The sequence below is a fragment of the Aquarana catesbeiana genome, linkage group LG02 (genome assembly GCF_042186555.1).
Source record: "Aquarana catesbeiana isolate 2022-GZ linkage group LG02, ASM4218655v1, whole genome shotgun sequence".
Taxonomy (NCBI): Eukaryota; Metazoa; Chordata; class Amphibia; order Anura; family Ranidae; genus Aquarana; species Aquarana catesbeiana.
Window position 1 is genome coordinate 186,691,658 of NC_133325.1, and position 20,208 is coordinate 186,711,865.

The 20,208-nt window shown below is 45.0% G+C and overlaps 1 protein-coding gene across 9 annotated transcripts in view; it reads right to left on the reverse strand.

Moving 5' to 3' along the window:
- The window catches only part of LOC141127515 (uncharacterized), a 132,916-nt gene extending 114,682 nt beyond the window's left edge, over positions 1 to 18,234 (reverse strand). For all 9 annotated transcript variants that reach the window (XM_073614042.1, XM_073614041.1, XM_073614040.1 and 6 more), the window contains exon 1: positions 18,057 to 18,234. The gene's annotated coding sequence lies outside the window, so the exon portion shown is untranslated. The remainder of the gene's footprint in view (positions 1 to 18,056) is intronic.
- Between the last annotated feature and the right edge of the window lie 1,974 nt (positions 18,235 to 20,208).

The following is a 20,208-nucleotide window of genomic DNA, read 5'->3' on the forward strand; positions in this document are numbered from 1 at the left end:
TTCACTGGAAGAAGATCATTCTTTCTAGCTCCTTGTTACTATGAATGATCTTGGTTGGACAACATGCACTATGAAACCAAGCAAGAAAGCATGGTTTTGTAAAGGATGTGTCAGAAACCATGAATCAGACCGAGACAGAAGTACAATTAATCACACTTGCTTAATAATAATAAAAAGGTAAACAGAGTAAGCGTAGTCAATACATAGCCAGAGTTCAGTAAACAGATCGGGTAGTCAGCCAATGCCAATGTCAGAGAGCCAGAGATCAACGTAGTAGTACAGCAAGCAGAATCAGGAGCCAGAAGGGATGTCACCCGAGCAAGTCTTCAACAGGAACGCAGAAGAAAGTCTCTGAGATGTGATCAAAGGAGATGGCAGAGATGAAGTGAGCTGGACGGCTTTAAGTAGGCAGGACTGACGAGCAGATCATCAACAGCTAAGTCACTGTGGAGAGAAAGGAGCTGGCAATTAGCTGAGCTGCCGGCTCAGAGAAGGAAGGGCTGAGCCCAGCCCTGACAGTACTCCCTCCTCAACGACCCCTCCCTCTCGGAGGACCACCGGGCTTGAGGGGAAAACGTCTATGGAAACCACAGAGGAGGACAGGGGCATGTACGTCCGAGGATGAGACCCAAGAGCGTTCCTCCGGACTGTACCCCTTCCAATGCACCAGGTACTGTATGCGCCCACGGAACCTACAGGAGTCAACAATGGATTGTACTTCATACTCCTCATGGTTCTCAACCTGTATAGGGTGAGGACGTGGCACCGAGGTGGTAAAGCGGTTGCAGACCAAAGGTTTGAATAAGGAGACATGAAACACATTAGAGATGCGCATACCAAGAGGAAGGTCCAACACGTAAGCCACTGGGTTAATCCTGCGAAGGATACCGAAAGGCCCAATAAACCGAGGTGCGAACTTCAAAGAAGGAACACGAAGTTGGAGGTTGTGAGACGACAGCCAGACTCTGTCCCCAGCCTGGTAGGAAGCCCAGGCAGGCGTCTGCGGTCAGCATGGAGTCTGTACCTATCGTTAGCATGTCGCAAAGCCTCCCGGACTTGTGCCCAAGTGGAACGAAGACCACGGAGATGCTCCTCTAACGCAGGAATACTCTGCAGAACAAACGAGGCAGGCAACACGGAAGGTTGGAAACCATAGTTCGCCATAAACGGGGACAAATGGGAAGCTGAATTCAAGGCACTATTGTGAGCAAACTCCGCCCACGGTTGTTACGATGCTCAGAAATATAGCAGTGTAGGATGTGCTCCAAGAACTGATTGGCTCGTTCTGCGGCCACATTAGACTACGGGTGATACGCAGAGGAGAAAGCAAGCTGAATACCCAACTGTGCACAAAAGGCTCGCCAGAACCGGGACACAAACTGACTACCCTTGTCTGAGACAATCACCTTGGGTAGCCCATGTAAGCGGAAGATCTCCTAAGCAAAAATAGAAGCCAGTTCCTTAGAAGTAGGCAACTTCTTGAGTGCAATACAATGCGACATTTTCGAGAACCGGTCAACCACCATAAGGATAACTGTGTTGCCCTGGGAGTTGGGTAACTCCACAATGAAATCCATAGACAGGTGGGTCCAGGGCCTCTCTCCATTGGGTATGGGTTGTAGGAGGCCCACTGGAAGGTGTTGTGGAGTCTTACTCTGAGCGCACACAGAACAGGCAGCTATGAAGGCGCTTGCATCAGCACGTAGACTAGGCCACCAGAATTGTTTGGAAATGGCCCAAAAGAGTGGATTTTTCCCAGGGTGGCCAGCAGCCTTGAGAGAATGGTAAGTCTGGAGCACGGCGGTACAGAGACTCTCGGGAACAAAGTAGCGGTCACAAGGTGTCTCAGGAGGAGCATCGACCTGAGCAGCAAGAATTTTGTCACCCAAAGGAGAAGTAAGACTGGTGTGAACCGTAGCCAGAATACGATCAGGAGGAATCACAGGAACCGGAACCAACTCCATCTTGGAAATGGAGGAAAATTGTTGTGACAAGGCGTCAGCCCTTACATTCTTAGTACCGGGTAAGAATGAGACAATGTAATTAAAACTCGACAAGAAAAGAGCCCATCGTGCCCTTCTGGGAGAGAGGCGCTTAGCCTCAGACAGGAATGTAAGATTGTTATGGTCAGTAAAAATGAGAACCGGCACAGTGGCACCTTCAAGGAGATGTCTCCATTCTCTCAGGGCTAAAATGATTGCCAACAGCTCTCTGTCACCAATCTCATAATTGCACTCTGCCGGTGACAATTTCTTGGAAAAGTAGCCACACGGATGCATAGCGCACTCAGAGTTAGGACGTTGAGACAGAAGGGCGCCAACTCCAGTCTCAGAAGCATCAACTTCTAGGATAAAAGGCCACGTAGGATCAGGGTGTGCCAACACAGGAGCAGAAACAAAGGCAACCTTGAGGCTCTCAAAGGCCTTAATGGACTCCGGAGACCAACTTTGTGGGTTGCCGTCTTTCCTGGTCATATCAGTCAGGGGCTTGACCAGAAACGAGAAGTTACGAATAAACTTCCGATAATAGTTGGCAAAGCCAAAAAACACTGCAGTGGACGTAAACCCACAGGTCAAGGCCACTGTAGGACCACTGAAAGTTTCTCTGGGTCCATTGAAAAACCAGCAGTGGAAATGACATAGCCCAGGAATTTCACCTGTTCACAATGAAATTCGCACTTTTCCAATTTACAATAGGGATTGTTCTCTCGTTGTCTCTGAAGCAGACATCTGTGTGGTTGCTCTCCAGGGACTTGGAAAATATGAGGATATTGTCGAGATAAACCACCACAAATAACTGCAACAAATCTCAGAGGACATTGTTAATGAACTCCTGGAAAACTGCCGGAACGTTACAAAGGCAAAAAGGCATTACGGGATACTCATAATGACCTCATCTGGTATTAAACGCAGTTTTCCACTCGTTGCCCTCTTTAATCCTGATGAGATTGTATGCCCCTCTCAAATCAAGCTTTGTGAAAACCGTTGCTCCCTTGAGGAGGTCAAATAACACTTAAATCAACGGAATGGGATAGGCATTCTTAATCATGAAACGATTGAGACCCCTATAATCGATACAAGGTCTCAGTTCACCACTCTTCTTCTTCACAAAAAAGAAACCAGCACCAGCAGGAGACGAGGATTTGCGGATGAAACCACAAGAAAGTGGGTCTGCAACATACTCCTCCATGGCCTTATCCTCCAAGACCGACAAAGGGTAAACCCGGCCACGAGGGGGTATGGCACCAGGTTGAAGGTCAATTGCGCAATCATACAACCGGTGTGGAGGCAAAGTACCAGCTTGACCTTTGTCAAAGACATCGCTAAAATCGTGGTACTCCTCCAGCAGGGAGGAGAGTAAAGAGGTGCACAGGACCTTGGCTACCTTCTGGGAGAATCTCTCACTGCACTGTGGCGACCAGGACAGAACCTCAGCACGGAGCCAATCAAAAGTAGGGTTGTGCCTCTGTAACCAAGGATAACCAATAACCAGTGGAAACTTAGGTGAGTAAATAACTTGGAATTGGATTATCTCATGGTGAAGGGCCCCTAGGGCCATGGACAAAGGAACAGTCTCATGAGTCACATGGGCAGTCTGTAGAGGTCTCCCGTCAAGAGCCTCAATAGCAGGTGGAGTGTCACGCAGCTGCAGTGGAATCGAGTGCTTCGATAAAAAGGCAGCATCAATGAACAGGCCTGCAGCGCCAGAGTCGATTACAGCCTGTATCTCGACGGGTGACTCAGCCCAAGACAGGGTAACTGAAACCAGGGGCTTATCTTTCTGGGAAACTGGAGATGATTATTATTATTATTATACAGGATTTATATAGCGCCAGCAGTTTACAACATTAGGGAGGACAGTACAAGTACAATACAATTCAATACAGGGGGAATCAGAGGGCCCTGCTCGTTAGAGCTTACAATCTAGGAGGGAGGGTCAAGTTATACAAAAGGGTAATAGCTGTGGGGGATGAGCTAATGGAGAAAATAGTGCAGTTGTTAGATGGAGGCAGGATAGGCTTCTCAGAAGAGGAAAGTTTTCAGGGATCGCCTAAAAGTGGATAAATTTGGAGACAGTCTGACAGATTGGGGTAGGGAATTCCAGAGGATGGGTGAGGCTCGGGAGAAGTCCTGGAGGCGGATATGGGAGGAGGTGATGAGGGAGCTAGAGAGCAGGAGGTCCTCGGAGGAACGGAGAGGGCGATTAGGTTGGTATTTTGAGACTAGGCTAGCGATGTATCTGGGGGCAGAGTTGTGGATGGCTTTGTAACTTATTGTTAGTATTTTGAATTTAATTCGTTGGGCGAGTGGCAGCCAATGGAGAGATTGGCAGAGAGGGGTAGCGGACACTGAGCGGTTTGTAAGGTGGATGAGTCTGGCAGCAGCATTCATGATGGACTGAAGGGGGGATAGTCTATTTAAAGGTAAGCCAAAGAGGAGGGAGTTGCAGTAGTCGAGGCGAGAGATAACCAGGGAGTGAATCAGGAGCTTTGTGGTTTCATTGGTTAGAAAGGGACATAGTTTAGAGATATTGCAGAGGTTGAGGTGGCAAGCTTTGGAAAGTGATTGGATGTGGGGCCGAAAGGAGAGTTTAGAGTTCAGGATAACACCTAGCACCCTTACATGTGGGGAGGGGTGGATGGTTGTGCCATTGCTCTTGACAGAGAAGTCAGGGGAAGAGGCACGTGGAGGAGGAAATATTATAAGCTTGGTTTTGGCCAAGTTGAGTTTGAGGAAGTGGTGTGACATCCATACAGATATGTCAGTTAGTAAGTTAGTGATGCATGAGAAGACTGAAACAATGCCACCTAAGGTCTGTCCAAGACAGGAGTCAAGTTCGGGTGTTCCCTGGACAGGTAGGACAAGACTTCAAAAAGTGACCAGCTTGGCCACAATAAAGGCACAATCTCTCCCTTCTCCTAAGGGCTCTCTCATCTGCAGAGAGACGCGTGAAGCCCAAGTGCATGGGTTCATCTTCACAGACCGACTCGGTACCAGGAGGCATGGGAGGTGAGGGAGGCAAGGGTGGGACTGCAAAGCTTGGAGACAAATGTACAGGAGGCTTGTGCCAGCTCTCCTTAAAAGAGAGTCTTTCTCTGAGTCTGGAGTCAATGAGGATGTCAAATGTGATCAACCTCTCCAGCTCAGTGGGTACATCTCGGGCTGCTATCTCATCCTTGATGTTATCTGAGAGACCATGAGAGAAGGCAGCCACGAGGGCCTCATTGTTCCAAGCAACCTCTGCTGCCAGAGTACAGAATTCAAAGGTGTAATCGGCAACAGATCTCGTACTCTATTTTATGGACATGAGGCTCTTGGCAGCAGAAGCAGAGCGTGCGGGAACGTCAAATACCCCTTTGAAGGAAGCCACAAATTCTGGGTAACTCAGGACCATGGGTTTTTGCGTCTCCCATAGAGGGTTTGCCCAGGCCGAGGCTCTCTCAGAAAGCAAAGATATCACGAAACCTACTTTGCTTCTGTCCGTGGGAAACGCCTGGGGCAGCATCTCAAAGTATATCTCAAGCTGGTTGAGAAACCCTCTGCATTGAACTGGATCGCCCCCAAATTGCTGGGGAAGCAGAGCGGAACCAGACATGCCTCTTATAGAGGTAATACTCGAGGCGGGTGCCTGCACAGAGACTGGAGCAGCAGCAGGGACGGCCTGCAACACAGGTTGTACCGGAGCAGCCATAGTGGAAGATTCCAAGTTAGCCGTGCGACTCAGGAGCGTTTGTAACGCCAAGGCAAACTGATCCGTCCAATCTGGAAAAAATATTACAAACAAGTGGACTGACTGCATCTTCTGAATTCATGGCCTTTGCCCATTGTCAGAGTCCATGAATCAGGCTGAGACAGAAGTACAGTTAATCACACTTGTTTAATAATAATAAAAAGGTAAACAGAGTAAGCGTAGTCAATACATAGCCAGAATTCAGTAACCAGATCGGGTAGTCAGCCAATGCCAATGTGAGAGGGCCAGAGATCAAAGTAGTAGTACAGCAAGTAGGATCAGGAGCCAGAAGGGACATCAGCCGAGCAAGTCTTCAACAGGAACGCTGGAGAAAGTCTCTGAGATGTGACCAAAAGCGAAGGCAGAGATGAAGTGAGCTGGACGGGTTTAAGTAGGCAGGACTGACGAGCAGATCATCAACAGCTCTGTGGAGAGAAAGGAGCTGGCAATTAGCCGACAGATGAGCGGCCAGCTCAGAGAAGGAAGGGCTGAGCCCAGCCCTGACAGGATGATAGTGGCGCCATGAATTGTTATTCTGCGAAAAGAACCAAAGGTAGGAGTACTTTGAAAAATGTGAGTCATTCAGACACTCTGACTTCAGTACTTTGAGGGCTTATTCACATTTGTCTGTTTTGATGCATTCAACTAGAAATCCTATTCTTTCCTATGTGGCTGGTTCACCTCTATCCACTGCTGTCCTAATTAGGAATTAGGTGACCCAATCCCCAAATTATTGTAAATGCATTGCCAATTGACCTGATGGGTTCCCCACCTATTGCAGGAGGCCAATTTAATGCAGAGCTTTGTGTTCAATTATGGCACCAGCTATTTGGTTGCTTGATAGTTGGGTTTAGAGTACAAGTAACTGACAGTTAACATTTGCAGCATGCCCTAACATAACTGTTTTGAGAAACCGTTATAGTGATGGGTTTGGTTCTGCTTTAACCGGTTCAATACAGGGCATTTTCACCCCCTTCCTTCCCAGACCAATTTTTAGTTTTCAGCGCTGTCGCACTTTGAACGACAATTGCGCGGTCGTGCGACGTTGTACCCAAACAAAATTGACGTCCTTTTTTTCCCACAAATAAAGCTTTCTTTTGGTGGTATTTGATCACCTATGCAGTTTTTATTTTTTGCGCTATAAACAAAAGAAGAGCGACAATTTTGAAAAAAACACAATATTTTTTACTTTTTGCTATAATAAATATCCCAATTTTAAAAAAAAAAAAACACATTTTTTCCTCAGTTTCGGCCGATATGTATTCTACATATTTTTGGTAAAAAAAAAAAATCGCAATAAGCGTATATTGATTGGTTTGCGCAAAATTTATAGCGTCTACAAAATACGGGATAGATTTATGGCATTTTTTAAAAAAAAATATTTATTTTTTTTAATAGTAATAGCGGCGATCGCGATTTTTTTTTCGTGACTGCGACATTATGGCAGACACATCGGACACTTTTGACACATTTTTGGGACCATTCACATTTATACAGCGATCAATGCTATAAAATTGCATTGATTACTGTGTAAATGTGACAGGCAGTGAAGGGGTTAACCATTAGGGGGGCACAAGGGGTTAAATGTGTTTCAGTTTGTGCTTGTGGGTTTGTATGTGGTTTTCAGTGCGTGTAGTCAGTTCGTATCTGTTTTTCATTGTGTTCTTGTCCGCTAGTTTCTGATTTTCAGCTCGCTCTTCACAGGCCTTTCTGTTCTTCAGTGCGTTCTGTTAGTTCGTTCTGACCAGATGACCATTTTGAAGCCATGTTGCAGGTACGTACTCATCGTAGAGTTCGTGCTATGCGGGGACTTGGTGTTGGGGTTCTTGCTTTGATCCAAGCCCAGTCCATGAACAGGGTGGGGAGGAGTTCATGGACCAAGAATTGGTTGCTCCAGCGTGACCAATTCTCCCATATGCCTTTGCTGTGTGAGATCCAGAGGAATAACCCTGATGATTTCAGGAATTTTCTCTGGATGATGGACCCTCTTTTTCACTGTCTGCTTTGCTGTCCCCTTATATTACGAAGCAGGACACCTGCATGCAGCAAGCCATCACTCTGGAGCAGAGGCTAGTCGCCATGTTGCAGTACTTGGCAATGGGGAGAAGTCTACAGGACCTCAAGTTTTCTACAGGTATCTCCCCCCAGGTTCTGGGGATCATTATTCTGCCATCATACAGGTCCTGCAGAAGGACTATATTAGGGTAAGTTTTCTCCTTTGACATCACATTCTATGTATTTAATGTATGCTAATGTTTTGTATTTCTTTCATCATTCCCTAATTACCATGATTGTAATATGCTCTAAATGTCCCCTTTGTGCCCATGCATGCTGTAAGCTTTTAATGCTCCTTTTTTGTCCGTCATGCATATTTGCCTTCACTAACCTCCCCAGCATGCTATCCTGGGCCCATATACACCTAGCCTAGTCACTTAACAATGTATTTTATCAGCTCCATTGTAGTGCTTTACCCTAAACACCCCCTAAAATGTGTCCAAATGTTATTGTCGTCCTTAAATTCAGGCAGAGTGCCAGTGGCTTTTTTTGGGGGGTCCAAAACTCATTTATAAACCCCCCCCCCCTAAAATGTTTCCAATGGGCCATCAGAGGGGGTGAGGAATCTGATAAGTGGACCTATATTTTTGTCTTTAAATACTACTTAAAATAAATGTTATACTGATGTTGGCCAAGAATGTTTGTGTCTAATCTGCTTGCCAAAGTACTAATATTTTTTTTTCTTTTTGACCCCAGTTTCCTTCAATGCCACAGGAATGGCAGACTGTGGCTTCCCAATTTGCTCATCGTTGGGAGTGCGGAGGGGCAATCGATGAGAAGCGTCCACATCGTCCCACCACCCCACTCGGAGTCATACTATTTTAACTATAAGGGGTTTCATAGTATTGTGTTGATGGTGGTGGTGTTAGCGACATACGAGTTTCTCTATGTGGACTTGGGAAAGAATGGTCGGATGTCGGATGGTAGAGTCTTTGCCCAGATGGAGTTCTACACATGTCTCCAGATTGGTGGCTTGGGATTGCCACCTGCGGAAGAGAACGTGGAAGGACTCCCATTTATTTTTATCGCTGATGAAGCATTTGGTCTGGGTAATCACCTGATGAGTCCATTCCCCCAGAGGACCCTCACCCTGGAGAGGAGGGTTTTTAATTACCGTCTGGCCAGAGCCAGAAGAGTCGTGGAGAATGCCTTTGGGATAATGGCCGGTTCCGCCTATTTATTACGGCAATAAATATGGCGGAGTACAAGCTGAACCATATAGTTCTAGCATGCTGCATACTTCACAACTTTTTAAAGAGAAATGCTCCGAATTATGTTGCCTCAGTTGGGCCTGAGGCCGGACTTCCAGAAACTACAATGACGGCCCTGGAAGCTGGCCGTCCTGGCTTGCCCCCCAAAGCGCCGGTGCAGTGAGTCTAAAATATGTCAATTATTTTACGGGTAGGGGGGCCATTGCTATGCCAGCAAATTGGTAAATATTTTCGATATTTAAAAAAAAAATTATCTGATAAAATCTTAATTTTGATTTACTGCTTGTGTTTCTTTTAGCTGTCACCTAGTGCACTTGTAGTACCAAGTGGTTTTTCCATTATTAAAATACACCCATTGTCACTGTAAACACCAACTTAATACGAAAACTGGTATTGAGCATTGAAAGAAGACGCCACACATTGTTGAGTATAAAACCTTTTACTTCACATGTGCGTTGTAAAACATACTTTTTTTTTTAAATCTTCTTTTTATAAAGTTTTAACCTTGAAAATATTTTTTTAGTACATAAACAGGCATGTTTCAAAACATAACATACACAACTCAGGAACTTACAAAGTTCAACATTGAAAAACTGAAGGCAATATCAGACATTATAGTGTCAAAAATGTGTTGATATTGCCTTCATCAGATGGCGTGATGTCACCTCTGAAAAAGCCAAATTTTGAAGATGCACACAAATCAGGAGTCAAACTGGGGATTTCCCTCCTGATCCCATGCCTAATGTCAACATTTGCTATCTCCCATCATGGGGGATCAATGGACATGTTTTGGGGGTGCAACCACTTCCTCTCACCTACTTGAGTTACGAGGAAGGGGTTGCACCCACAAAACGCATACATTGATATCCCCTGATGGCAGATAGCACATGTTGACACACTGTGTGCATCTTCAAAATTTGGCTTTTAAAATGCGTCAAAAATTAGAAAAAAATGGTCCCCAAAAATAGAAAATGGTGTAATTTTGTTGTTATTTAGAATCTTCCTAGTACATCAATCATGTTCTTCAGGTTTTGTTCTATGTCATTTGTTTTTTGCTAGATGATGTCTAAATCCTGACTACAAAACATTATGTCCTGGATTAGCCTTTGTGCACTGTCACTCGTGAAATGAGGAGATTGTTCTTCCACAACATGCACATCACCTAAAAGAAAAAATACACACCATGTATTATAAATATGCAGGCATACATCTATTACCTGAATCTGTGGTCTCAAACACTCACCTGTTGTGGTGACAATTTCAACCACCTCTCCTTCCTCCACATCTTCTGGTTGTGGTGTCCTCTGTTCCCCTTCTCCAGGAGGTGGGGGGTTCCTGGTGTCCTCAGACGTCGGGAGTCTTTTCTCCCCTATAAGAATGAAACAAAAGGTATACTTAGCACACCAATATTTGAGGCCAGAAATAGGAATATGAAACATTGCTTGGAAGTGGGGTACAATTGTCTGTTTTGGCAGAGTTCCAAGCTGAAGACATGATTTTTTCCCTTACCAAAGCTGGAATACTTACCTTTTTTGCACAAGTTTCACACATGGAGACACCCCAAGTAGCCACTGGAGTACCTGTGTGGGACACCCTAAAAAGTTTGTTTTTGTGTCCCACACTAGTGCTCCTGAGTCCAGAACACAGGACAAGTACTTACTTTTTAGAAGCACTTTCTTGATCCTTCTGTACTGATCCTGCTCCCTCAATTTCAGGTCTGGCCAGCGTTTCCTCAATTGCTCCTTGGATCGTCGTACCCAAAAATTTCTGTGCAGACTCTTCACAACTTTAGACATGATGTTGGCCTTTCTCACATTTGGGTTTAGGTAAGGTCCATACTTCCTGTCATAGTCGGCCCTCTTCAAGATGTCCACCATCTCCACCATCTCTACAAAGGCCATATTTGAGGCCTTAAATCTCCTGTGGGATTGGGACGTTTCTGGCTGTGGGCTTTCCTCCTCTTTACTGCTATTACGCACCTGCTGTGTCTCCACCATGTTCCTCTCCCACTGCGACGGAAGAGAAGGGGCGAGAAATATTCTAGAAAGAACGTCAGGGGCAGGTGACGCGGGCGGAGTTTCACGCATGCGCAGTGTATATAAAGCTAACACGTGTGTGCCGTATGTACGATCTGTGAGTGGAGGAAGTGCCGATCGTGAGAACGAAGGTAACATTTTAACTTGGAACATCAGTGGCCTATACTGATTCAAGATTGGGGCCCATATTGGGATAAGATTAGGAGAGTTTAGCCTGATATTAGTGTTTTTGTCTTATGTTTTGTCTTGCAACAAATATGAAACAATTCAAAGACTTAGAATTCATGGAACAGTTCATAGACAGATACAGGGATATGAGAAATTTGTGGGAGGTTAAAAACTCCTTATATAAAAAAAAAAACAGCTTGGAAGGCATCGCTGGAGAAACTGCTGCAATTTGTGAAGACGCAGGTCCCTGACGCAGACATCGAGTTTGTGGAGAAGAAAATTGGTAGCTTAAGAAGCACGTATAGGAAGGAGCTTAATAAGGACCGGGCTTCCATGAAATCAGGAGCAGCAGCAAAGGATGTGTATGTACCCAGTCTGTGGTACTACAACAGTATGCGGTTTCTGGAAGACCAGATTGAAGCCAGGGAATCACTTTCTACACTTCCATCCACCCTTCCCTCAAACCTTCCCTCAACCCCAGCTCAGGCTTCCGAGGACCAACCTGGGCCTTCCATCCTGGAAGAAGTTGAGGAGCCCAGCTGGAGCCAGGTATAGTATTTTTGAACATATTTATTGTCCGAAAATTATTGTTGTTAACTAATTATTATTATTGATAACAAATGAATGATTGAACGAAAAGTGTTTGACATATCAATAGACAGTAGGGGCCAAAAATGATTGGGACAAGAATGAAAAATGCTGGGCTCAGAATCATAGTCTTTTCAATTTATTAACATTCAATTTGCAACAGGCATGAGCTGAAAATTGTGTGTGACTAATGAACCAAAAACTAAAACTATGTCCCTTTTTCATACACAGGAAGACCTCAGCCAGGACGAGGCTCTGGAATGTGGCAGACAAGAGGAGGCGGGGGTAAGTGTCAGCCAGGAGGAGGCGGGGGTAAGTGTCAGCCAGGAGGAGGCGGGGGTTAGTGTCAGCCAGGAGGTGGCCAGGCTCAGTAGCCTCACCCAATCCCAGTTGCCTCCCCTCCACCTTACAACAAAAAGGGCCAGTAATGGGAGTAACGTGGAGGAGGCAGCACTGGGCATCATTAAGGACGCTAATGCGGCCCGAAAACACCCCCCCAATGCTGAAGAGGCCTATGGCTGCTATGTAGCTGCAAAATTGCAGCAAATGGAGGAGGGCCAATGCCTCATGTGCGAGAATATTATGTTTCAGGCCCTTCAGAAGGGGCTGAGGGGCCAAATTAGTGAGAACATGCACTTATGTGCGCTCGCCCATCCTCCTCCTCCTCCTGCTGCCACAAGTCCACCTCCAGAGCCACAGCCTCCAGGGAAGGCTGCAATGAAGCATGGAGGGAAAGCTGTAAGAAAGACATGAAAGTGATGGCCTGGGTTCAGTCTGGTCTGACAGAAGACGCAGGCTGCTGTAGTACCACAGCCTTGGGACATACTGTATATATCATCTGCTGCTGTTCCTGATCTCTGGGAGTCCTGGACCAGATTGTGCTCCCTATTATATGGACTTCTCAGGCTACCAAGTTTTAGTTACAAAGAGTTGATGTGTGCCCTGGGGTACAAAGGCTTCGCAAATTCAAGCAGTTTCTCCAGCGTTGCCTTCCTCTTTATTTTGTTATGAGCCAGGATAAATGGAGATTTTTTTTATATGAAAATACTGTGTTTTTCTTCAAAAAGGACAGTTTGTGAGTAGGCAGGTACATTTCAAAAATACAATGTCAAATTAACAAGGGACAACAACCAACCTCATTGAGCTTTAAAAATACAAGATAATAATGTTGTTGTGGAAACTTGACACACACAAAAAAAATGATGGAGATCACTAGAAAATAATTTAAAAATAATCAAAAAAATAGAAGATCTTGGATCTTAATTAACCACTTGAGGTCCGGGCCATAGCAGAATGACGGCCACAGCGCGGACCTCAATTTCCGGGAGGCCGTCATGGGACGTCTTCCCCTGTGCACGCGCACCGCGCGCACCCTGCAGGGCACGCGGTGCGCGCGCTGTGATCACCTAGTCACGGAGACTCGGATGATCACAGATCCGAGTAAGGGGCCGATCCCGGCCCCTTACCATGTTATCAGCTGTCACATGATGTAAACAAAAGCTCGGTAATCGGTTTCTTTTTCTCCTCACGTTAACAGCATGAGGTGGAAAAAAAGCCAATCACCGGCTTATGTTAAAGGGACATCGGTCCCGAAGAGGGAGTAGGCATATGCCTCATCTGAGCCTGCCAGTGCCATCTGTCATTGCCACTTGCCAGTGTCCAGCAGCGCCACCTATGAATGCCCACAAGTGCCACCTATGAATGCCCACAAGTGCCACCTGTCAATGCCCACAAGTGCCACCTATCAATGCCCACCAGTGGTGCCAATCAGTGCCACCTAGCAGTGCTGCCATCAGTGTAAGCAATCTGTGCCCATTATTGCCACCCATCAGTGCCCATCACTACCACCCATCAGTGCCCATCACTGCCACCTATCGGTGCCCATCAGTGCCGCCTCATCAGCGTACATCAATAAAGGAGAAAGATTACCTGTTTGCAAAATTTTATAACAAAATATAAAAAATATATATATTTTTTTTTTTTTTAATTCGGTCTTTGTCTTTTTCAATTTTTTTAACAAAAAATAAAAACCGCAGAGGTGATCAAATACCACCAAAAGAAAGCTCTATTTGTGGAGAAAGAAATGAAAAATTTCATTTGAGTACAGTGTTGTATGACCGCGCAATTGTCATTCAAAGTGCGACAGCGCTAAAAGATGAAAATTGGTCTGGACAGGAGGGCGTTTTAAGTGCCCAGTAAGCAAGTGGTTAAAAAAAAAAAAAAGATGACTATAAAAAATAATTCTAAACATTATTATGGAGATCTGGCTTTAAAAACAAAAAAGATTATTCAGGAGATCACGAGAAATAAGGAAATAAATTTGTCAGAACTCTGTGTGAATATCAGCAGCAAAACAAATTCATTCTTCGAGCATTATAAAGAACAAAAGAATGCGCTGCATTAAAAGATCCAAAAATTTACAGCGTGACGAATGTGCTATCTCCATTACGAACGCTAGTTTTACCAGACTGAGCGCTTCCGTCTCGTACTTGATTCTGAGCATGCGTGATTTTTTGACGATCACACTTTTGGATAGGAACTTTTTCCGACCGAAAAATAGAGAACATGCTCTCAATCTTTTGCTGGCTGGAATTCCGCCAGCAAAAGTCCGATGGAGTATACACACGGTCGCATTTTCCGACCAAAAGCTCTCATCGGAGTTTTGCTAGCGTTATTTCCGATCGTGTGTACGCGGCATTAGCGTTCTCCCATGCTTGAGGTGCTGTAGGTGAAGTGTACAGCCATAGGAGGTGAATGCCTGCACCTTCCTGACTTGTGTAAACGCCAATGCTTCTGTGCATCAGAGTTTACCCGTGCATGTGCATACAACACATGTCTCAGAATGCAAGACGTTCACATTGGGGAGTACAACCATTCACTTCCATTGCAAGCTGTACACCCCAACTGTGTCATCTCGGGCTCTGGAAAACTCTGGACATTTCAAAATAGGCATATTTTACGTCTGCAAATGTTTGTGTTCATGAGGCCTAATGGAATTTTGGAGACAATGCTTTTACAATACTGTAACTATAACAGTGTACCATGGGTCATATAGTTCTCCTGCCACAGGCGGCCTGCCCTCTACCGCCACAGACAAGGCATGAATGGTCAGTGTCATTTTGGCATTCAATCACAGCAGATAACCCTGTGGAAAAAAAACCCGACAGAACCTGCAGAAATTAAATCCCCCCCTTTTTCAAAGACAGCCCCGAAAGGTGTATGCCCGCCCACTTCCTTCCTGGCATGGGATGCTGTCTTGAATGTTAGGAGGCTGGTACAGATGGTGCGTTTGGTTGTAATCTGGCGATCCTGGCTCACCATCCTCCAGGTCATCAATCCCTCTCTGCTGTCTGTGCTATTATTCTAAGGATCGCCACCCTCTACCTCAGTGCTGCTCTACGTTTTCCTAAGTTTGGATATTTTGTGTACAATCAATTTTGACACTTTTTACTGATCCAGCGCTTTGGCACCTTTGTTTTTTTTTTTTTTTTTTTTTGCAAGCCTCTGGATCTCCCTTCCCCATTAGGATCCACCTTACATCTGGCTTCCCTTTATGGCTGGTCGTTTGATGTCAGCTGCGGATCTTCCCACCACTACTAATTTGTTGCTACTTTATTTATTACCATCTTTAATACCATTGATTTGTATGTGTTTGGTTTTCTCTTTTTTTTTTTTTTTTTCTTTAACATTCTGCTTAAAAAATAGTGAATCAGTACTGCTTGGACCTTGAAGAAGGGGACACACCCCGAAAGCTTGTCCTGAAAAATTGTATGTAAGTGCAAATAAAAAAAGTATCTTGGACAGTACTTAATTTTCTCTGTCGCAATTGCACTAATACGGCTACAATCAAATCAAGTATTACTACTTTATTAAAATTTTATGTTTTTTTCCTTTGTGTTGGATAATTTATTGTGAGCTCTTGTTTTCTTCTTTCAGCACATAACTTTCTCTGCTAGACAGACTCACCAGTGGGATGCGGCTGTTGCTGGGCAGAACTTCACTCAACTGAGCACTGGATTAGTGACAAATCTTTCAGTGGGACAACATCTGGCTAATGAGTGTAACCTTTAACCTGTATATTCATCCCTGTCACTGGGTGGTGTCAATAGTTACCTCAGCTTATGGTGTTTTCAGAGATAAGGCAGTTCTGCAGTTTACTAAATGGGACTGATTCACTAATGCCGCGTACACACGGTCGGACTTTTCCACCGGACTGGTCCGACGGACCAAATCCGGCAGACAATCCGATCGTGTGTGGGCTTCACCAGACCTTCAGCGGACATTTCCAGTCGCAAATCTGACAGACTTTAGATTTGGAACTTGCTTCAAATCTTTATGTCGTAACTCCGTCGGACCCAGAATTCCGCTCGTCTGTATGCTAGTCCGACAGACAAAAAACAACGCTAGGGCAGCTATTGGCTACTGGCTATCAACTTCCTTATTTTAGTCTGGTGTACGTCATCATGTACGAATCCGTCGGACTTTGGTGTGATCGTGTGTAGGCAAGTCCGCTCGTTAGAAAGTCCGTCGGAAAGCCGTCAAAAGTCCGTCGAAATTACGCTGGAAAGTCTGTCGGACCCGTCCGGTCGAAAAGTCCGACCGTGTGTGCGCGGCATTAGGCCGAGTTTAAATATGCGGTTAGGGAGTGGTAAAGACAGGTGGTTGAGCCATGTTTTATCACTCCCCGGCCACCCCCATAAGCTGAAAAGTCTTTCAGATGGGTTTGATACCTGCTGCAGCTGTGATGCATTGATTCATGGCATGGCAAGAATTTTCCCCCCCTGTCGCCTTCAGTGAGTGGGCAGTATAATTTATATTATTATACAGGATTTATATCGCGCCAACAGTTTGCGCAGCGCTTAACAAAATTAAGGCAGACATTACAGTTACATTACAATTTGGTACAAGAGGAATCAGGGGGCCCTGCTCATTAGATCTTACAATCTAAGAAGGAGGGTCAATTGATCTAAAAGGTAATAGCTGTGAGAGATGAGCTGATGGAGAAAGTAAAACAGTCTATTAGAAGCAGGATAGGTTAACCACTTAAGGACAGGAAGCATTTGCCCTCTTAATGACCAGGCAATTATTTGCGATACGGTACTGCGTAGTTTTTTGCGTGGCCGCACGACGTTGTACCCAAACAAAATTTATGTCCTTTTTTTCCCTACAGATAGAGCTTTCTTTTGGTGGTATTTGATCACCTCCTGCGTTTTTTTTTCCCTGTCAACAATTTTTTTTTTACTTTTTGCTATAATAAATATAAAAAAAATATATATGTAAAAAAACTAAATTTATTCATCAGTTTAGGTCGGTATGTAATCTACTTTTTTTTTTTACCAAAAATATTGCATTAAGCATATATTGATAAGTTTGCGCAAAAGTTATAACGTCTACAAAATAGGGGATTAATTTATGGCCTTGTTTATCACCCGTTGCCCCACCGCGACAGGGTAAGTGCCGGGCAGATGGGGGGGGGGCACAGTGGCAGCATTTGATGGGCACAGACGGCACAGTGAGGCTGCATTTGATGGGCACAGTGAGGCTGCAATTGATGGGGTTTTTCTTCAGAATGTTTCAGTTTGTTTGTCCCCCCCCCCAAAAAAATTTTGAGCACCAGCCACCATTGGCAGGAGGTCTTGGAAGGACCGAAGAGAGCGGCTTGGTTGGCATTTTTTTAGACTAGGATAGTGATGTAGCTGGGGGCAGAGTTGTGGATGGCTTTGTAAATTATTGTTAGTACTTTGAATTTTATTCGTTGGGTGAGTGGAAGCCAGTGGAGGGATTGGCAGAGAAGGGCGGTGGATGAGTCTTGCAGCAGCATTCATTATGGACTGAAGGGGGATAGTCTATGTAAATCCAGGTAATCCAATGAGGAGTGAGTTGCAGTAGTCGAGGCGAGAGATAACCAGGAAGTGAATTAGAAGCTTGGTGGTGTCTTTGTATAAAAAGGGCGTATTCTAGAGATATTGCAGAGGCTAAGGCTAAGCATTAATGTAGTCACGCTGAAACTGCCCTGCAACTGCATGCAGTGCACACAATTGCACAGTGGTGGGTGCAGCCTTCTAAGGGTTAACAGACAGGAGGCGACATAATGCCTCCCAGCTGCCTGACAATCACCCTTTGAAAAGTCATCCTCCAGGGATCGATATTCAGTGGGCAATGCTAATGTAAATGAACCCTAAAGGAGAAATGTCAGTAAGTCTGTGCTTGCTCCGAATGTCCAAATTAAAAAGTCAGATTTTCTGTCTGCTAATATCTGTATTCTTACCTCCCAGGTCTTTGCTGGAGAAATAAACAGGAGATTCCCAGATCACCCAACTACTGTTGTCCTAACAAATGCTGATATTCCTCTCTTTCTGGGTTTTTAATAATGTAATGTAAGGCAGTGGCTGGAAAATCCTGCAGCAACAGTCTCACGCCTTTTATTGTGGTTTGCATGAAGAGACAGAGACAGTGACCTCTTCAGGGAAAGCTTGGCATTGCAATCAATGACACATACAAAGCTGATGTGCTATTCAAACTGCTCATCCAGAACTGAAATAACAGTTTCAGGTGGAGCTGGCCTTTAAATTCACCCTAATGTGATTTAGTGTTTGAAGTGAAGACATGTAAACTGATCTAGATGGAAAAAAAAGTAACTCCTGTCATGCTGGGAGAAAGGTGCTAGTCTATGGGCAGTCAGATGTAAGCGGATGTGTGTCCATTTACATTCTTATACCTCCTGTTTTGTTTGCATTGCAATCATGTGATCACTGTGACCAATCATAGCGATAACATGATACCCTGGCTGCTCATAGTGTCTGCATCGGTGGATACAGCGATCATGGGATCGAGGCACACCCATGCGCATTTGCAGTGCGACATAGCAGTATGTCGCGGTGCCTGCAGCTGCCGTCCGCTCGCAGTAAAAGTACTGTGATGAGGCCGCGAAGTGGTTAATCACTGTAGGAGCCTGAGCTACTACCATGATGGCTGCAGTCTTCTGAATGCCATGCCAATTGGCCGCTCTTCTGCATAGGAACCACAGGGGGTCACTTGCTAGGTGCGGCCATCAGAGAACGCCTTATCATTTTTCTCAAAAAAATGCAAAAGTGTTCTTTGATTGTGCGAGGTAGAGATCGTGACATCACTGCCTTGCCCTACCTCTTCACCTCGTCCAATCAGAGAATCACACCTCCTAACATTTTGAGATGGGAATGAGGGACACCTACTAGCAAATGTATTTAGGCATAGGACACGCCTCCTGCCACACCCCCTTAAAAGGAGAATTAACCCGAAAAAAAAGGTTAAAGTGGGGTTCCCATTTAAAAGAAAAAAAAATTAAAAGTCAGCAGCTACAAATACTGCAGCTGCTGACTTTTAATTGGACATTTACCTGTCCCAGGGTCCAGCGATGCGGGGGAACGAAGCCCCGCTCGTCTCCCCCTCCGTTCGGCGGTACCGGCATTGCAACTGTGGGCGCAGGGTTGTGGCTTCACAGCCGGGCAACCACTGCACATGCGCGAGCGGGGCCGCCCGCCGTGATTGCCCGCTCAGTCATCTGGGACCTGTAATGGGTCCCAGATGATTGACAAGAGGGAGGGAGGGAGCAGAGCTGAGCCCTTCCTGTGCCAAGAGGAAGTGATGTCACCAGCCCAGGCACTGAAAGAGGCAGACTACGAGGGACCCCTTAGCAACAGGCATTTAGAGGTGAGTAAAACAAAAAAAAATTTCCAAATGTTTTTTTTTTAGTTTTTTTTTTAGGCACATTCATGTTTTTTTTTTTTTTTTGGGGGGGGGTGGAACACCACTTTAATTAAATCCACAAGAACTTTTTTTTTACCACTACTATTCCTTTATATTGGCTTTTAAAATTTACAAATGCAGCAATTTAGAAATTGGATGAAAGGTTTAAAAAAGTTTAGCACTGGGAAACACTTTTTGAAAGATAAAAAATGCATTTTATATACAACTATATATGTAGATCAGACCAAAATCTGGTACAAATGAGGGGGAAAGAGGGACAGAGGGACAGTCCCTCGAAATCAGGGACAGTTGGGAGCTATGAGAGAATAATTTACATTCAGTGGGAAAAATGGTAGCTGTTCTTTCATTGGAGTGAGTAGAACACCCCCTGTGGTTGCTGCACAGAAGGGCAGCCTCTCAGCACAGCCCCTGGAAGACTGTGGCCATAACTGTTGTAGCTTGAGCTACTAGAGTGATTTACAGATTCCACAGAGGCAGATCAGGCATCACATTTTTATACGTACATTGTGCCAAATTGGATGCAAAATATAATCCCTGGAGTTCAGGTTTAGGTGGCAGGTGAAGGAATGCTGCTTGTATATAAAACTGCAAATAAATGTTTTTATGTACTCCTAGCTCTCTCTGTTTTGGCAAAAGGATAGCCTGGTTGCATTTTTCAACCATTCCACCACAAG